This window comes from Nothoprocta perdicaria, unplaced genomic scaffold, assembly GCF_003342845.1.
Source record: "Nothoprocta perdicaria isolate Ctin4 unplaced genomic scaffold, notPer1 scaffold_26, whole genome shotgun sequence".
NCBI classification, from domain to species: Eukaryota; Metazoa; Chordata; class Aves; order Tinamiformes; family Tinamidae; genus Nothoprocta; species Nothoprocta perdicaria.
Genome location: NW_020455488.1, coordinates 4472196 through 4492212, shown reverse-complemented (window position 1 = coordinate 4492212; position 20017 = coordinate 4472196). Strand labels below are relative to the sequence as shown.

The window sequence follows — 20017 nt, the reverse complement described above, 5'->3', positions numbered from 1 at the left end:
CCTTGCATCACATTGGCAACAGACCGACACAGTATCTTGCACAGGAACACGGGATGAGGTAAGAAAAAGCTATATATCAATCACATAAACACTTTAGAGGTCAAATATTGGCTTCTCCTTTCCTGTTGTGACACAGACAACGTGAGGGAGAGGAGGTTGTCCCTCGGCCTCGCTCTCACCGCGCAGAGGTTGGGAATGGGCCGGTGTGGGATGTGGGATGTGGGAAGCTCTCCGTCCGTTCCCGGAGCACCAGTCGCRTCGCCCCCGATTGCACTGGGATTTAAGCACCAGGTCCCACCGTGGAGCTTCGCCTGGCGCAGGGCAGGGCCCTCCGAGCGTCCCGGGACGTGCAGGTCTCACCGGCTGCGTTCCCAGCACGGAGACGCTCCCACACCTTGATGCAGCCGGGATTGTGAGACCCATCCCGTGTTCTCCTGGATTCACATCTTTCCCCTTCTGAAAGCCTTCCCGATGAGGCAGCACTGACGGGGACAGCGTGCATCCGAAGGGGTCTCTGCACAGATCCCGGTCCCTCCTGCAGCAAGGCCGGTCAGTCTCCAGCAAGGATAATCAACGGAGAAGTCATCTGATCCACACGGGTCCCATGGCCCTCGAGTTACGGAGCTCGGAGCCAGCGGCAGCAACCAGAGCCTGGGGCCAAGGCTAAAAAATCCTCCGTCCAGCTCCTCGGAGGGTCAGGATTGATATAAACACAATGGAATTTCACCTGATTAAGGCCTTTCCTCCTGGTGCTGGATATAGGATTTCCTGTTCTGAAGTATGCTGGAGTACGTTATTTCCACGCCAGGGAAGAGAAAATAGGATTTCACTGGGAAGAAATAATAACTATATATACATATATATATAAACATTATATTGGGGTAAAAACATAGGCAAGAAATCCTAAGTCTCAGCAGTGTAAAGCTGGGGATGTGCCGCAGTTGTGCTCACCCTCTTCCCAAAGTGCCTTAAGAGGGAAAGCAAATCCCAAGGCACAACCCCAGCGGAGGCCAGGAACAGGGGGAGGCTCGGAGGCATCTGCACTATTAACCCTAGATTTGGGGGTCTGAAGGAGCTGGAACCCCCAAGGGAAGCCTCCAGCCCAAACTGCCACAAGGGCACGCAGGAAAGGGGCGATGAGCYCAAACCACCCCAGAATTGGGAGCAGGGCAGTGTTGCTTGTTCAGTAAAACATTAACACTGGGGAGCTACATTAAACCTCCCGAGTAAAGATTGACCTAATAAAAATTCCCCCATGCAGGACACACTGATATGCATGTGATATCCTGCAAGAGGACCGAAAGAATGAAAGCAGTTTATGGTGCTAGGATGATAAAMCAGATCTCCGGGACATCTTTCAGCAGAGCAAGCAAAATAGTACTGCAACTGTTAGTGATCCTGGCGAAAATAAACAAAGCGGCCCCAGCGATCCTCAGATTGTACCGTGMAGCTCGGTGGGTGGCTTGCATAGCATTACGGGTAACAAGGTCTCTTTTTCAAAGGCGGCATTTCCATTTAAAAAGAAGGGAAAGAAATATGTATTAGGAGAAGTGGGCATTCTAGGAGATGCATGAGCCAGGGTCTGGCTCCGTGCAAAAAGGCATCAACATCCTGGCTACTAATCCATCCCGGAGCTCCAATCCTCCTGCTTGGCAAACGCTGTCTCCACTCGTTGCTCTCCCTCTGGGGACGGATACTCGGCCGTGCACGAGGATGGAAGGGCCTGCACTGAAGCCCCTTTTAAGAGCAATCCTGTAGGAGCGGTTCGAGCACAGGGCTCCCAGGGAAGCCTCTTCCCAGGGAAGGCTGCAATAAGCCTGGAGCCCTCCAAGAACAAAACACTACAAAAAAAAGCAAGAAGGAAAACAAACAAAGAGCCTGGACCGCTTTCAGAGGAAACCGAGAGCAGCCTCGAAAAGGATTTCAAGCCCGCAGGCAAAGCTGCAGTTGCAAARAGACTGATAAACTAGTATTTTCTCAAGCATAAAACAATTTATAATACTTTTTCGCTATCAATCAATAAGCAACCCTAAACATTATCCTGTTACTGAAATCAGGAAATTTTTGCTAATGACTATGCAGCTACCCTGCTTTATAATCCCAGCGATCGAAAACAAAAGGGAACGTCCATGTGAGCCAAGTGCCACATGTTAATGGCCCCGGTTTTGGCCCCGCCAAAGCCAGGCCACACCAGGAGACRCTTCAGCCGATGCATGCGGGCCAGGTCAGTGCCGGTGTCCAGTTCTTTTCCCTTCTGCCTGATGTTGGGATCGATGCTGAGGCCCTTTCTTGGTCAAAACTTYGGTGCAGAGGCACTTCTGGCTCCGACCAGGCAGCACCAGGGACCAGCTCCTCACCCACCCCTGCTTCTGCACCGCCAGGCAAAATGATGCCTATTTCTCTTAAAAACAAATTTCAGTCCACCATCTTTCAGTAATCTCATCTTTCAAACGCCTTTTTTAATAGATGTCAGGTTCAGGGGCACTCTAGTGCCCAGATTATGTTCAAATGATCAAAAAAAATTAAGAGTTTATAAAATCCCATCTGAATACAAAAAGTTAAGCAAAACATTGTCATGAAAACATTTCAGAATCCCATCCAAAAAATGCAGCATTTATTATGAAGCCCTTAAAATTGACAATGAGGGAATTCTTCACTGTGGTCTCGCCCTCGCTTTCACCCTACAAAGTAATGTTGTATGGAGGCAGAGTAAACACTATGTGCTGTATTTTCCTAAATAAAGCAGAGAAAAAAACAGATCGATGTCTATTCTGCTGCCAGCAGATATGGAGTCAATTAGAAAACTAAAATATACAATAACTTAACTCTTTGTGCAGAGCTGCAAGCATATCAATACCCTGAGCGCAGACTCATTTTCCATAGGAGCGTGGAAAGGCCCTGGTGGAAACACACTCCCTCAGCTCCCGATTGAGAGGATGAGTTGGTTGTCCCAGGACATGGAAGATCCCCAGCGCCTCCGAGCCAGGAATGTGGGTTTCTCCGTGGTCAGTTCCCTGAATGTCTCTGCCCCGGTGCCAACGGAGACGCCTCGAGCAGGAGAAGCAGAAGTGGCTGCAGCCCCTTCTCCTGGCACATCCTCCTCGTCCTCGCCACGAGGAGTGTTAAGCAGCCACTCGATTTCCTTTCGGAAGGGAAGCTTTTCTCCTTGCCTTGTTTTCTACTTTCAGAGCTGCCTCAAAAACATTTACCTCATCTTGTCATCCGGTACCAAACCCAAATCTCATGATCACCTCCCGAGCGTGGAAACATTTCTAAGGGGAAGCCGCTTCCAAGAGGCAAAGCTGGAGCTGGCAGCAGCTCCCGTGGGCGCCGCGCTGCCCTCGGAGGCCTCTCCAGGCCTGAGGCACTTTCCTCTGGAGAGGCCCCGGGTGCCACATCCCCGCGCGAGGCAGTTGCTGCTGGGGCCAAGCAAAATTCTTGTGTGCAAATTTTGGCTCTTCCCTCCGACTCAGCCCTTACCTAGACCAAAGCTCCTGGCTGCACTTTTTCAATTCCCATTAGTACCAATGTTTGCCTTAGWAAAACTGTCCAAAATGGGCAAAGTCCAGGAGACTATTAAAACACACACAGCTGCATGGCTGATGTCTCACGGCTCCGGTTTCAGCRTCCGTTAGCGGTTGTGGCCCAACCTGAGATGCTCCCCTGGACAGAGGGTGCAGCGTGAGGCAGGTACCTGGAGAGCCCAAGAGCAAAGGCTGTTGGTTGCAACGTGACAGAGAGGACGGTGTGGAGGACAGAGGTGTTCTGCTCACCCACTGCTGCTTCCCAGCCACCTCACCTGGGCTCATGCTCCAACAGCTTGGAGACCAAGGGGTTGCTTCAGCCTCAGCAGGAACCTTCATTCCTCACCTTCATTCCTCTCAGGAACGTCGTGCCGACACCTAGCTCCATGCCGTGGACAGAGATCTCACCTCCTTCACATCATTCTTCCCTTCTGCCTTCGGGCTTAGTTGCTGGCCCGGAATACAAACTCCTGCKACCAGGATGCTGAGGGATGCTGAGGGAGCCAAGGGATTTCTCCAGACTCAAAAATTATTCCTCCAACCTTGCAAAACTGCATCTGCAGGTAACTTTTGCTCACCTGACAACTCATAGCACTGGCCTCGAACTGGGAGCACGGAGCAGCTTGGGCACACGAGACCTAGAGCAGCAGAGCCCCGAAGGCCCAGGGCATGGAGCAAGCCAGCAAACAACTCCAAACCAGATCTGCCCAGTTCTCCTGAGCCATGAAATCTGCAAGCACATGGCAGAATCAGGTGCAGGTACCAGCTATTTTCTGCCTTCATCTGTTATTCTGCTCCCTAAGTCAGAAGCTTCTTGAACGGCTACCCAAGCTCACGGCACTTGGACCCAGGATGAAGGGCAGTTCACAAGGAGGTGCCCACCCATAGCCCAGCTTTTAACCTGCAGCTCTCCCTGTACACAATGCTCGATTTCCTCCTTTGGATTAGGTAGGCCAGAAAATCTCATCCATTTAAGAGAATTTAAAATAATGATAATAATAATAATAATAATAATAATAATGACTCAGTAGCCCAGTGATGCGAATGGCCGCTCTCCTCAACCTACACGGAACGAGCACGTTCCTCCCTGGGGTCTTACCTACGCGAGGGAAGCCTGCCAGGCAAAACCCTCCTGAAGAAAACCAGACTTCAGTGGAATTTAACAGTGTCGCAGCTTCACGTTCTTTGGGAAKTAAACCACCACTAGAAAAAAATGCCATAAATTGATCAAGCTGGAGCTTTCTTTTCTAGTTATATGCCTTAAAAAAGTTGTATGCTTCTCTTCTGGGGTTGCTTCCACAGTAACCAGGTTGGGGAGAACTGGGGGCTTCTCGGGCAGGGGGAGCRGGGAGGTTGGAGCCTTCAGCTCCTTGAAGTCCAAGAAATATTAACAGTTAGTCCCAAACACTCGCATCCCTAGCTGCTGCTTTACTGCCCTTATCAGTTCTCTTGGCAAACACCATGTTGCAATGGAATTCGCGGCTAATGGAGGTCAAGAGTCCATTTCAAACATCTTCATGCAACTGCTGGACTGAACGTTCCACATCCACACTCCCACTGAACACACGCAAATGTTTGTGCCTGCTTCGGTGAAGCTCTCAATAAATTCAGAAAACCCATGGATAAAGTTGTTGCTGCAGCCTGCTACCAGGGTTGCTTGATTCCCTCTGCTTCTAAGATCCTGTTTCACACCCCTGGTGCTGCRATTGCTTCCTACACTCATATCTTCCAAGCTGAGTGTCGGCATCTAGCTGAATTGCTTATGGAAATTGCAATCCAACTAGGAAAAAGAATTATAGAAAAAAAGGGTGTCTTTTCCTTGCCTCAAACTTCTCACAGAGCGTGGGGAAGGCTTATCCCTGCCATGGTTCATAAAAGAGTGTGAGACTGGTGTGGGGATGAGAAGAGCAGGCTTGGCAGCAGGGTCAGGCTTTGTCTTGGTCTAGCAGCTTCTGCCTCAGCTCAGAGAAGTAGAAGGCAAATTAATGGTTCCATCCTTGGGTGAGCATCCTTAGAGCTCGCAGCCGGCGGCTCCTGCAAAGTCTTCCAAAGCTTCTCACTTGGACCTGCACCCCAAGTGCCCCCTGCACTTTGGAGCGCTCTAACCCTACAGGACAAGAAGCCCCAGGCCTGTCTAACTGGATGCCCTGCCTAGTGAGAAGAGCCCTTCTGCTCTGCCCAGCCCGTGGCTCTGCTCACCCAGCCTCACGTGCTCCTGCATATCCTGTATCCTGAGGGGTTTGGAAAGCAGGAATCTTGGTTGGGAGGTTTGTTTGTTTACTTGTTTTTCAGTGGGAAACTGCCCGAATTCAGGAACTGTTTTCTAATTTTAACATTTTATTTCCAACTGGGGAAAAGCAAATCCTTACCATACAAGTCCCTGCCATCCAATCCATACCCTGGGTTACATTTCCCACAAGGTTTCTCATCTTCCAGGGCTGAAAGGGAAGATGTCCTGGGGGACCTGCAAACAATCCTCCGCTACGCGGACGCTCTGCACACATGTTCAGAGTACTACAAGTCACAGTTTACTTGGACGATTTTGGCACAGCTATCGTGAATCTATATACATCTATATGAATCCATATCTATCCCCCAATATTTATTATCAGCTGCACCAGGGTGAGATGCCTGCCTCGTGTTTCAAAACGTTGTGGCCCATTGGCCACACTTCCCGCGAAGCACAAGCTGCGTCCCACGACACCAGATCTGGGCCGCGCTAGTGAAAAACCTTCTTTATTTCAGGCCCGCAGCCAGAATGGAAATGATTTARGTCACAGTCACTGTGTATTTTAACTCACTAACTCACTATTTCTTTAGTAATTAGAGATGAGGTCCATGGCAATGCCAAGTAACATGCTGACCTAAACTTGCCTATCTGTTCTGGATACTCTCCTGGAGATTTTTATTTAACACATTTCAAATTAGAGCTGAGGTGGGACCGAAAAACTCTTTGGCACAAATCTGGAACACAAACGAGTGCATTTTTCATTTTTTTGGGGTCATTGCCACAGCAATATTCGCTTTCATGTTAAAGACACCTAGATGAGACGTGACAGCAGTGACAGGCACATGGGTCCATGCTGGCACTGCCAACGAGCCTCCTTCCCCTCACCTCCTCCRAGCTGCAGCCTTCAGCTGCTGCCCAAGGTGGGACTCAGGGAGCTCTTCCTACCAACGTGAGCCACAGGGTTTGGGCTTGATTTGCCCCAACTCTTCCAGCCTCTTCAGTCTCACTTTGCTGCAGCTGAGGAAATGAGGTAAATGGGTCCTAACGTGGGCCAGGAACCTCTGTCCTACTCTTGATGTCGGGTTTAAAGGGACTGCGGGAGCGGACCAGCAAATCTCTGGAGCACAAGTTTCTTGTGATAACATTAAATTTACCCAATATTTATTGCTAAGATACAAAGTGTTATGGCAACATGAAGGAAAACAAGCTCTAGGGTTTTCCTTTAAAGCAAAAAGAGCCACAAAACTCTGCATGCCACCGTCTAAATGGAAGCAAAGGCAAGGCGATATTTCAATAAAATGACTGCTACTTTGCACTCACATGCTCATTTTTACTGTTTTGACATCAGGCTTCAGTTTTCACTGCTCATCAAGTCAAGATATAAGCCTGCTATACGGTCCAGGGTATTCTGGAGATTTGCTTCAGATACTTAACTGCTGCTGCATTCATTCCTCACCTTAAAAGACAAAGCCGGGCACCCTGCCATATGAGTGGTATGATGGCAGATACATACAGTAAAACATAGTATGGACGTGAGACAAGAACATTTTTCCACAAATTATCAAGATACAAGCACTAAAAGTCAGTGTAACACAGCACCCTTGCCAGAGTCTTAAATAAATATAAGATTAATAATACTAAGGTGAAGGCAGGCTCCAAAACCATAACCTATTTGTACCATAGACTCCAAACCTTGAACGCAGGCTCCAAAACCATAACCTAATTACATACATACACATATACAACATACACACACAGAGCTACCCGCCTCTTCTGCAGTACTTTTCAACCACAGGGAATGCTCCCAGGATTCACCACCCCCGGCACGCACCAGCCCGCGGTGGCGGTGGCCCTGTGCTGAGGACAGCACCCAGGTCACCTCCCGGAGCGGAGGCTGGAGCACATGGGGAAGGCCGGCGAGTGCCAAACCACAGGGCGAGGCGCAGAGAGGCTGCCAGACGAGAGGCACGAAGGCTGCGCTGCCACGATAGCATCAGTGACTCATGACCCTGGGATCGGGTACACTGGCATCATCGGCAAGGCGCCTCTTTCGAGCTCCCAAACGCAGCGGGGGACATCGTGCTGACTTCCACTGGGCTGGGGCTGAGGCTTTTCCGGGCTTTAAATAAACAGGGTTCAAGTCCAACAGTTAGAACTCAATTTCAGCTCCAGATTCTGAAGTTACACAAGCAAATGACATGAAAATAAATAAAATACAGAAGCGAGCACTTTCTAGGAGCCTGTATCACAACTAATGTCAGTACCAGGGAACGCTCGTCTTTGGTAAAGTGATGTGGCGTCTCGGCTTGGCTGAACTCGCCTTGTCTGGTCACTCCGAGCTTCCCCGGGGAGCATGGGAATGATTTCTATTTGGAGGAGATTACAGGTAGCCATAAATTATCACCTAAGTGTGGGCTGCCTTGCTGGCYGCAGCCCCTTGCCAGCTCTGCATGGCCCGTGCTTCGGCTGTAAAAACCTGCCAAGTCTTGGTCCACGTAAACTCAGGTTTTGACATGTGCTATGTTGATCATAGGAACCATTAGAGAGACCTAGTTATGGAAGAATGAAGCATTTTTTCCTCATCTATCATTGGTGCTTTTCAGATGGCTGCATTCCTGCAGGACGACATCATCGTTTTTTAAATCTTAACTTCCTCACTATTTCAGATGCCCTTCCCTAAAATATCTACCCAGACCAGCTCAGATTGTCCATATTATCAGCTTCTAGAAACTGGGTATAAAACAAGCGTCTCTTAATTATTACCACCGCATTATTAGTAAATGTGGAGCTTTGGATTTCAGGCTCAAAAGATATTATTCACCACCTTCAAATTTCTGATTCAAAGAAGTGAGCTGATATAAAATACTAGCATGCATGGAGATGCACACAAAGGATTTTTCCAGATTATACGTTCACATATGTTCCTGCTAAGGAGCTACTTATATGCAATACATGTGATACACACTATACACGCTGATCTTCTGTAAGATATTAGGGAAAGTACTTTAAGGGCACAGTTTAGTTAAGCTTCATAACACTCTTGTGTGAGGGTAAAAAAAAATCATTCCTGTTTTGCAGACAAGTGCTAAAAGTTAATTACAAGAGCTAGACAGTGAGTTAGAGGTGTAGAAAAGAAGTCAAACCCCTCAGTTCTAGTCCCAGTTCAGAGCAAACTCCCTCCTAAGGAGGCRTCAGCTCAATCCACGTTTTGTGAAACGAGGCTTCAGATTATGTTACAAACTTCTCATGTCGACCAAGAGTTGACCTGAACTATGAGATGCTTCTTTTATGCAGAAAGCAAAAAGATACCTTGAATGTCACCAAGTGAAACAACAAAAGCATACTTCATATTCCAAAGGTATCCCAAACTTCAGGCTTCCAGGAGCACATCTGAGACCTGCTGAGAGCTCCAATGGGATCACCAGGACAGCAGCATTTTGGAAAGGAAGGACGGAGAATTCCCCACTCGTGGGCCCTCTGGCATCTACTTCAAAGGGTTAATATTACCATAGTTGGCAGCGTAACAAATTCAACCTCCAAACCTCAGGAACCCAGGAGACGAACATTAAAAAGTTTAACATGAAACAAAGCTGTGAGAACACGATAAAAGACAATACGGCAATTGATTTGATTGGGTGGACATGCTTTGGGAGGGCGCTGCCTTGTTTGCTGCCTTTAGCAAGCACAAAAATGAAAAGAAAAAAAAAAGTAAATGAATGAATAATTATTACAAGATGGGAAGCTGCTGCTTGAAAGAGAAAGTGAGCTGGAGGGCAATCATTAAAATGATTGAGGTAGAAGATCCACTGATTTACGTAGCAACAATCTGTGATTATGGAATGAATGAGTCCGATGTCATTTCTTCATCGTGCCATGACATAAACTAGGTCAAGAGTTTGGCAGGTGACTAAAGGGATGCTGTTAACCACGTTAACATATCCAGTGACACTCGTCTAGAAGAAAGCTTGCATCCTCAGTTCGCCGTACGATCGCTCGTTGGATTGGGCTAATTAAGGCAATTATGTAAAGAAGCTTTTGCTTGCTAAGCAGGGCAGGCGGGAGCGGAGCTGAGCAGCAGTGGCACGTATGCATATGGCTTTGCACCCGTACCTCTTCAGCCACTCATTCCCTACCACTCGCTTATTTTTAAGCAACTAGCCAGCAAGAGAATGCATTTGTTAAGAATCAATCATCAATTAGTATTTCTTGAGCCAGGACTTGCAATGTTTTTGCTCCTCTGAGTCCTGGCTTGAGTTAACCTGATGGCAGACCCAGCTCAGGACAGAAACACCCACTATAGGTATGGAAGGAGTTCACTTTAAGTGAGATTTTCAAGATACACTGAGCAAAATATTTTCAGGAACATCGAAACTGAGGAAAAGCCCATACGCTCTGTATTTTCCAGTGGCAAGTACACACTAAAGCACAGCAACGTTATCTTAGCATTTTGGCCCTCTGCACAAAAAAGATACGACAGCCAAATTCCACCCTCTAACACACTCTCATTAACAGTTATTATTACTCGAGCTCCCCTAGCTATCCTGGGTGGTTCCCAGAAAACAATGGCACAGGTTGCCTTGAAATGGTAAATCTGCTGCGGAGACGTGATACAACAGGTCCCAGGAGCAGAAATGAAAGAAATGGGTGGGACCAAGAAGGCAGGACAACAGCCACGGTAACAAGATCACTCATTGTATCCTGAAACTATCTCCATGCTTCCAGTAAGGGATTTAATTAATGGCTTAGATATATTTTCAGGAAAGACTGCAAAGAGTAGAAGGAAGGAGGGTGCAGCAAAGACGCTTAGGAGCAAGCAGCAAGGCTGACAGGTGAAGGTATATACCAGCTATATGGTGACCTATCAAGCAACATCACCTAGGTAGTCTTGCATTATCATTTTTAATATTAATTATATTATTATATATATTATAAAATATAAATTATAGGGTATTTAGATTTTTGCGTTTCTTTGTACCTCCTAAATTTCTCCATAAGATCTTCAGATGGGCACAAAGTGTGGGTGAAATAAATTGTGGCAGTCACAGCAGTTCACAAAGATGACAAGCCACAAAAGCCGCATCACGGGCCTAACCTGCTCCTAACACTTAGGATACCGGATACTTGGCTTACGGACACACAGCCTAGCTGCTATAAACAACCTCCCCAACAATGCTTGTTTGGGGAAATAAACAACTTTTGACATAAAATCTGAATGCCTGTTTGCAATAATGGCATTGCAATGCTCAGAACTGGGTGGCTCTTCAGAAGGTTTGCCGTGGGACTGGAAGTCTCTGCAAACTGAGCGTATATATACACCCTGCAAASGGAGCACGTACATACCCTGCAAGCTGAGGATATATACACCCTGCAAAGTGAGCATGTATATAGCCTGCAAGGGCAGCCAGCCAAGGCATCTCCTCAATCCCATTCAGAGCCAGAGCCTGGGTGGGACCCAGGACACTCATCCCCCTGTTCTCTTGCTCCCTTTACCTGCAGATATCAACGTGCTGCCACTTCTCAATAGCCTCATTTCAATGGAGAGAAGGGGTTAAGTTTCCCCAAAGGTTTTAAAATCTCAGCATAAATGCAGGACTGGCTTCACTACCACTGTGCTGGAACTTGGCAGCCATTTGAGAGGACACATCAACACTAAACAACAGTTTGGAACAGGAAGAGAAGATGAATATCTAATCCGATTGAAACTCCAGAGGAAATATCATGCAGGCCGACTGGAATTAACCCAGGAATCTCATGCTAATAACTCTGGTCTTATGAAAAGTTCTCCTCTGCTCAGGGTCTTTTGCTACCAGTCATCAATACTGCACGTCAGCATCTGGAAGCACCACCACATTTTTCATAACCAGAACCTCAGCCTTATAGCTCAGCTAAAGAGATCAGTCATTTATCTTTTTTAAATCAAAACCAGCCCATTAATATACTCAGTCAAAGATATTCGGGAGAAGAGGAAGGTTCAAACTAATATCTTTAGTTCCGCTTAATAGAATGCCTGAAACCAAAGTCTTCTGAAACACAAATGCTTCCTATTTCAAATACAAGTAGTGGGAGCACTGCCCTGCTGCTAGAAAAGAAAAGAAAGATTCTTGAGTCTTTCCACTCAAGAATCCCAGAAGACTCCAAATTTCCCCCTTTTCTAGGAAAAATGATTTATATGAATGCTGTTTCCCAACATACAGTCTAAAAAGCCTCCAGCTCCTGTGCAAGGACATCCCAAGAACTTAAACACCAGAAAGCTGGGAAGCCATCCAAAACCTTAAAGAGCAGTGGATCATGGTTCCCACACCAAAGCTGTTGCATATGGAGTCTGTGGTGTCTCCACATTCTTCCTGAAGGCTGTTCTCATGCAGATCTCGCAGAGGGTGAAGAAACCTGTCTCTCCCAGCCTGGGCCATGGAGAACGTTAGCAGAGCAGGGAGGAGCTCCCACATGGAAGAGACTGTGCYGGTGGAGGGCTGCACTCATCTGCTCCAGGCCTTTTTGTGGGCAAAGGGGACACAGTCATTCAGGGAGAGAACTTGGTTTTGAACTTCTCGTGATTCATTTCTCAGTATGGTCCTCCTAGATCATTACAGGCAAAATTTAACACCCCCATCCAAACTCTCACACGTGCAAGCTGCAGGGGCACTGCAGCCTGGCTGAGGGCCACGTTGTTGCTGGTACTCTTCTTTCTTCCTGGTCTGGAGAGTGTTTACCTGGATCTGATCTGATCTCCCTTGTCATGAAGACTGATGCTAAAACAAGGGAGGCGGCAGGAACGAACAACAGGGCACTAGACAGTGGATGAGACTTCCCTTTTGCTAACAGCACACACTTATTTGGGGATGAAATGACCACCTTCTCCACATGCTTTCACAAATTCCTGGTTAACATCTTGTTCTAAACTGCATATTGCATTGCTTGCTGAAACTCCTCTAGTTTTACTGTATCTTAGAAATTTCACCTCTGTAGCTTTGAACGGTGTTTGAATCCATCTACCCGAGCAAAGGCCATTCCCCCATGTTCAGCACACGCTGGCTACTCATCAGTCCATGATCTGAAGACACCTGGATGGATTCATTCCATGTATTCATTTTGTTGCTGCAACAGGTGAACGTTCAGTTTTCATCAAGGTACCAGAAGGAGGGAGGGAGTTTTATACTGTGGCCCTTTTATTCCTTTTTCAGAGCAACGTGGATTTTTAAGAAAGAGCAGACTCCAAAGGAGAGATGTGCTAAGACGGGAAACTCAGGATTCAAAAGCAAATAAATGTTAATATTCAGGTGTGCTTGGTTCTAATACTTGCATTAATGCACTTAAATAGAATACTACTGAATTCCCATTTCCCAAATTCCTGTTTGTCTTTTCTGCTACTGCCATTTGTGCCCGGATTTAACAGCACATTTAAATCTCACGGATTGTTTTTCCGACGTGGGGAGGGAACAAATGCCRCACGCAGCACGTGGGGCAGCGCTGCCTCACGGCTCCCCCTCATGCCTCTCCCACACAGATCCACCCGGGAGCTGCTGCCCACGCACGGACACGGCGCTGGCAGCCTGCGCCGCGCACGGGGACGGTTAACAGGGGGTGCAACTCACAGCTCCTTCTGAAAACACATTTCAGAACTGGGATTATATTAAGCCTGGACTTACCCAAGCGGTCTGGCTGGGGTGAGGTCCTGCACAGCAGAGTTTTTGCCTTGCTGATGCACTGAGAGCAGCAGCTTTCGCCCTGCCGGCGCTTGCTGCTCCCATGCAGCAGCAGCTGCTGCAGCCCGGCCGGGCAGGCTGCCACGAGGGGCACATGAGAACCCCACCTACGGCTGCACCCTCCTGGTGCTGAGCACCTAAACAAGATGACACCAGGAACCCATGAAAAGAAAAGGAAAAAAGGGAATGGGTAGACGTTCAATTTGTAACCCSTTCAGGAGAGTTATTCGTGCATAACACCTCAGTGATTGCAGACAGCAATGAGACACCTGCCCACTTTCCTCTGCAGACAGTTCCTTGCAGAGTTGGCTGCTTTTAGCCAAGGACCTTCCCTGTTTCTGAGCTGAAGATGCTGCCCAGGCCACGTTTGAGTTATTCCAGCGCGACCCAGCGGGCAGCAGACGCAGGGCCGTGTAACTGGCCAAGGAAGCAGGAGACCCGGAGCCCCAGAGCTGTGTGAGCTGAGCTTAGCCTGCGATTCCAGGGGATACCCTGCAATAAAGGACAACTCATCCAGCTACAGCCAAGTGCATTTTCTCACGTGCAAATACATTCTGTCTCCTTAAGCTGCACGTTGTTTTACGAACACGAGCTGGCAAAGGGCCTTTTGCTTTAATTATTCCATGTTTCTTCACTCTTGGTCAAATGGTGGGAGAATTTTTTTGGAGAGGGMTGGAGGAGGGGGGTGCCTCTAATGTAAAAGTGCCAAGAAAAACTTGCCTTTGGTCCTAAAATGGCAGCTGTAGCCCTGCAGAAACAGCGCCGGCGGCCCCGGCTCGGAGGTGACAGCAGGCCCCCGACATCAAAGCCAACATGAGGTTTTTAGCGAGGGCTGTTTGTTGATTTTTTCTCCAGTGAAGTGATATTACATGGCATTTCCAACCTTCAATCCTATTAAGTGACAGAACTACCTAATAGCACTCATTAAATAACATAACTTGGTGTCAGGAGTTCAGTGACAGGCTCACGCCGATGAAGGGCTAGATTTATGCCCTAAAACAATGTGGTTTTGGTGTTTTTTTTTTTTAATAAATGTCATTTATTTTGACAGGTGGAAGCCTAAGGCCCAGGATAGTTCACGGAAAGGTTATCACCTATCAGAACATAACTAAGCAGAAAAGCAGAGGCTCTTAAATTTTACATTTAGAAAGAATAAAGCATTTAAAGCATTTTCACTCCTTTGTTTCTGAACTCCCTCATATTTTTGAGATCTTTTCTCATGGGACATGGCTGTGTTGCAATAGGGCAGTCATATGTTGCAACAGTATTGAGGAACCTTCCTCCTTTCCATCCAAGGAGGTACCCAGAACTGCGCAAAAACCGAGATAGTCATGACCATTTTTTTCGATTATTCATTGCTCACGGGCCTGCAGCAAACACAGATAATTAAAACAACATTAAGGTTTCTAATCGCACCTTTTTCCCTTGCTGTCAGTCAGATATTAATTATTATTTCCACATTTCACCCCAAGTCTTTCCTACATGCAGTAAAWGACAGTTTGCAGCACTAGATTTCTCACTTCTTTCTTACTAGAGCTCCAGACACTCAAGCAGTAAGTGCAGCCTGTCCAGGGTGGGCATTCGGCAGCTCCCTGCAATTCGAAGCAAATGCAGCCACGTGCACCATCCTGGTGTCACAGGCAGATCCGAGACTCTCCCACAGAGTTTGGACCAGTTTTCTGCAGTCACAAACAGCACAGCCTCCATCAGCAGCCCTCCATGGATAACCTATTTCTTCTAGGTGGCATTCACAGGATCCCCATTTTCAGAAGCCTTCCCTACCTGTTACCTTTCGCTCCTCGCCCATGTGGCTTGGGCCAGGTTTAACTGCAGTGCTGGCGCCAGGCCTGGGGCTGCTGTGGGTGTCTCTCCTAGCACCTCACAGTTCTTCATCCCGCTTCCCAGGAAGCTCAGCAAGTCAGCGCAGGCTGCTATGTCTGTTCCCTCCATAAAACCTTATCCACAAACACTAAAACCTTTCCTACTCAATGTGCTTGCTGCTCTTGAAGGGCTGGAATAACACGGCACAAAAGCTCCACCATGTTGCAGTTGGATTTCAGTAAGAAAGTTTATTTCTTGTGCTTTTTATTACCTTGTTGCCACTTCCTAATCATAAGCTGGAAATGTTAAATTATAAAAAAATGCAGCATTAACCAGCCAATTGAGTTGCTAGTTCTAATTTTGGACAGAAAAGTGGACAAAGAAATAATCAAAGRCTTACCCAAAAAGCAGATGGCTGCAGAGCGCTTCTGGCAGTCCCRCCACTCACACATGGGACCACTCAAATTTAACAAATCAGATGAGAGCGAGCACTGAAATGGAARTTGGGGCTCTGCTCCACACAAATTCTTCAAAATGTTTGTTTTGGATTGGTACCCCTACTGCAATTACAACTCTGGACTAGATATAGCAAGAGTCATATTAGAAGAAAAGAATACTAGGAGAAAACCAGAATGATTAAACTATTTGCCAGATCACATAGATTGYCTTCTTGTACGCAAATTATGCCCAAGTCTAAATGATTTCCTAAGCCAAAGCTGGTACTAAAGGAACCTTTTAGTAACACAGCAACCACATTCCGCAGCAGTTAGAGCACAAGAAACTTCCCAGGCTCAAACTGCAAAACTTCAAACAAGGGCACACGTCTGCAAATAAACAGACACAAGTCCCATCCGTATGCAGAAGAAACACAGGGTAACTCAAGATTTCATGCTCATCTCCATGCAGCTCAGCCAGGACACCGGTACCTCCCGCTGCAGGCAGGAGCAATGTCCTGAAAACCACTCGGTGCTGGCGAGCCAAAGGGYGGCCGCTTGCTGCTGTTGGAGACTGTACGACGTAGTGCAAGTGTTCCTGCCCCACCAGGGAGGGCAAATTGTGAGGGCAACACTAGTAACGTTACTGCAAAGAAACACAGAGAGTAGGGGACCCATAAAAAAAGGAATTTCAAACCCACTCCTTCCACCAGCCTTGCTGTAAGAAGTTACCTAAACGTTTAACAGGAAAACATGAAGCCCTTTGTAGCTGAGACGCCAATTGCAGCTTAATGTAAATGTATATCCAACGATGACATCACCTACCACAGCCAAAAATTAAGACGAAAGTTCTGCTAGTCTCAGTGACTAGTCACTCACCAGGGAACCAGTGGTTTTATGGGCACGCCTTCCTGAAGAATCCAAAAATAACATTTTTCCATGCAGCAGAAATTTCTGTAGCATTCACGCTTTTCAATTCAGTAATGCTGCAGTCCACAGTGCCAGCCTCCTGTAATGAGGTAATGTGACAACGTAATTTGTAGCATTTTATTCTGTCAAAATTGATCTTAGTATTGCCTTAGCAACTAGATCAAAACAAAAGATGGGTCAGAGAGACTAAGTTTCTCCCTGACACCACCCAGATTTTTATATAAATATAGATGTATATATATACTCTCTATATAAAACACTATAAAGGTCATGATTCACCATTAAAAACTGCAAGAAAAAAACAGCATGGGAGAAGGAGCAGCATGGTMGTGTGAAATTTTAAATACGAAATGCTAGCAAATTTGTAAAGTGACAACAAAAGAAATTCATAAATTCAGCGTTCAGTTACCAAGCACCCTTGCATATGTGTGTCCCGGTTAAACATAGCCAGGAAAAGGTATTAGCCATTTCTGACTGACGAGATGTCAGTGAATGCAGGCTCTGACTGCTGCACAAAGTGAAGAATATTCCTCCCTTTCCTCATCGCTTGGAGAACAGAACTTTTTAACTATTACTGCTTAGCAGGTTTATTAAGAAACATTTACCTAAGCATGGGTTTGGATGTGTTGTATGTCCTGTTCTTGCAAATATCCATCAATGTATTTTAGTACCTTTGTGGGGAGATGAGCTGAGCCTGAATATCATGAGTACTAAACATTAAAACCTGGATTTGGACCCTAAGGCAATTTCATATGTTTCAGGAAAAAAAACCATATTTTTTCTGCAGGCTGCACAGTGTCATTTACAKTCCCTAAAATAAAACGGTTTTAGGCAGATTCCTAAAAAGCTTGGGAGGGAATTGCCAGGGGCAGCGTGCCGGTGGGGAGCAGGGAGCTGGATTCACCTTGGTTGCTGCAGGCCCAGCCGTGTCATCGCTGCTCTCTGCGGAGGTCCCAGGTAGCTGCTCCCAAAGCGGCTGCATCAGCAGCCAGGAGTGATCCTGGCTGGAAAGCAGCTCGGCTTTGAGGTCTACAGCAGGATATATCATCACATCCCAGGCTTCTTGATAGCAGAGGATGTTTCACCAGCAGGTCAGGAGGTTGGTATGTCCGACAGAAATTTCTTAATGCACTACTAATCCTAAAAAAAAAGAAAAATTGAAAAAAATGAATGCTTACTTTGAGGTGTATGAATGTCTCCAAGGATTATTTGTCCTCCTAAAATTAAGTAGGYTTGAGTCCTTCACCTGAGCAATGGCCTCGGGCCCTGGCCCAGCTCGGGGGCGACCCCCCTGGGCAGGGACAGGGAGGAATTCGGTCCTGGCAGGAGCAGAGCTATCCACACAGGGAACCCACAGCTCCTTCCGCAGTAACTCCGGGCCTTACATGGCTGGGGAAGATGGGCATTTGTTCCCAAGCTTATCTGACAGCGGACATGGACTTGGCACGACTTCAGCTGAATACACTCACAAAAATGTATTCAACAAGCTGTGGCTTTTTTAAACCAGAAAGCACTGATCTGCTGCTACAGCAGGGGAAGAAAAAGACTTATTTTTAGGCAAGAGTCTTTGAGAAATAGGAAAATAAATTTAACTGCACTTTTCTTCCTAATTATCGCCGCTTTCTGACTGTCACAGGAGATGTACCTCTTCCACGTGAAATCCCTCATTACTCCTCCTGTCCAATAAAGGCAATTAACAGTGAACTTAAAAGTTCCTGTCTGTATCCCATTTCCAGCTTTATCACTTTGTGCTTTCAAATGGTACCTTGTACAAGAGAAACTGAAGGAAACGGGAAATTAAACAARAAAATTAAAAAATTAAAATAGTATTTATGTCTCCCAAATGGGAAGTGTGGAGCAACAAGGGCAGGAAAGGGACCAGTGCTTAAGCTGATTACCCCTGCAAGGTCCTCTGCCTTTCAGCAGTGCCCCGGTCCCTCAGTAAAACCATTTAAATTAATTAGAGGCCGGCGGAAGGAGAGGAGGGGGCGGGAGGGAAGATGTCAGGTTTTATCGGGAGGGTTAGTGCCGGCTGGCTGGAGAGGGGCTCCCAGGCCCCGCTAATTGGGCCCGCCGGCCCCAGCGCCACAAGCTTGGACGTGACATGTTGTGGAGCGYGGGGCGCAGGTGGCCCCGCGGCCCCCGCGCCTGTCGCCTCCGCTCAGCGCCCGCCACAGCGCGCCCGCCCGGCCCCGCAGCCAGGGTCTGCACGCTCCGCGCCAGGAATTTGCACAAATAAGAATCTTCTGGGCCGTGCTGGCCTTGCCGACATGGATCTTATTATGCTTTTTACCTAATTATCCACTTGGCTTTTTCTTTACGCAGCTGAGAAAGGAAAGGAGCGTTTAACTGCAAGTTTACTGAGTGCAACGCGAGCGGAGTTTCTTTGGGCACTACTTATATGTATGTTTGCATATACATACACACAGACACACATATATGAATTGCATCTCACTCGCACTTGCACATAACTATCTAGACAAATAATATCATCACGTTGGGAAGGACCAGATTAGAAGGCAACCACTGCAACATTTAGATTTAATCTGGTGAGCATTAGATCATGATTCACTTTGACATAAAAGCTCCAGAGCACATTTAGCTGGGCCGAAATGCTTTACAGTGCTTTAAACAGGAAGGAAATAAGTCTAATGTTTCGCGTGCCACATTATTTGCTGTTGAAATCCTAATAATTGCCTTTTCTCTATGCTTACCTTGTAGCTAATGAATCGGTTTTAAACTTTCAAGTAGCTTCAGTAACAAGGGGAAAGATCTTATCTGCTCCTGACTCCCCCAAAAACAGGATTTCATTTAAGAGAAACGAAAATTGACAAGAAAAAAATTGCTTCAAAGCTAAACAGCACATTGCGTGTATCTCACCGTACTTCACTGCAGTGTTTGTAAAATGCATCAATTTTTTTTATCACATAAAAAACATAACATGTTTTGAAAAAAACAATGGAAACCCAATCACTTTTCCAAGGCTTGGTGCAAGAGCCACACGCTGCACATGCACCGGTCGCCAAATCTTGCTCCCATGCACACGACGGCCACAGCTCTGCACTTCGCATCTCCTGCCAGCTTGCAGGAGGGAGGGCAAGGGGGGATCTACCCCTAGAGCCCACGCAGCCCTAGGCTGGACAGGGAGGTAGGAAACGACACTGCTCTTGATTTGCATGGGTTGTAATAATTAGCTTAGCTGGGAATAACAGGGCTCTAATTCACAAGGTGCTCCAGTTAACTCACGGGCCAGGTGGAGCTTGTAGCCCAAGCCCCCATCCCACCTGTGATGTTTCCTCACTGCTACAACGAGCAGTGGTTGACCCGTCAGGGTTCTACACGTGGCTTAACCCAACCTTCTGCTGTGCTCCTGCC

General features: G+C 47.0%; 1 long non-coding RNA gene across 1 annotated transcript; it reads right to left on the bottom strand.

Moving 5' to 3' along the window:
* Positions 1 to 16636: 16636 nt before the first annotated feature.
* On the bottom strand, positions 16637 to 18047 carry LOC112948358. Its single transcript, XR_003249601.1, has 3 exons — positions 17889 to 18047; positions 17547 to 17782; positions 16637 to 16721 (listed from the first exon to the last, which is right to left on the bottom strand). It is a non-coding gene; the product is annotated as an uncharacterized LOC112948358 (long non-coding RNA).
* Positions 18048 to 20017: the final 1970 nt, after the last annotated feature.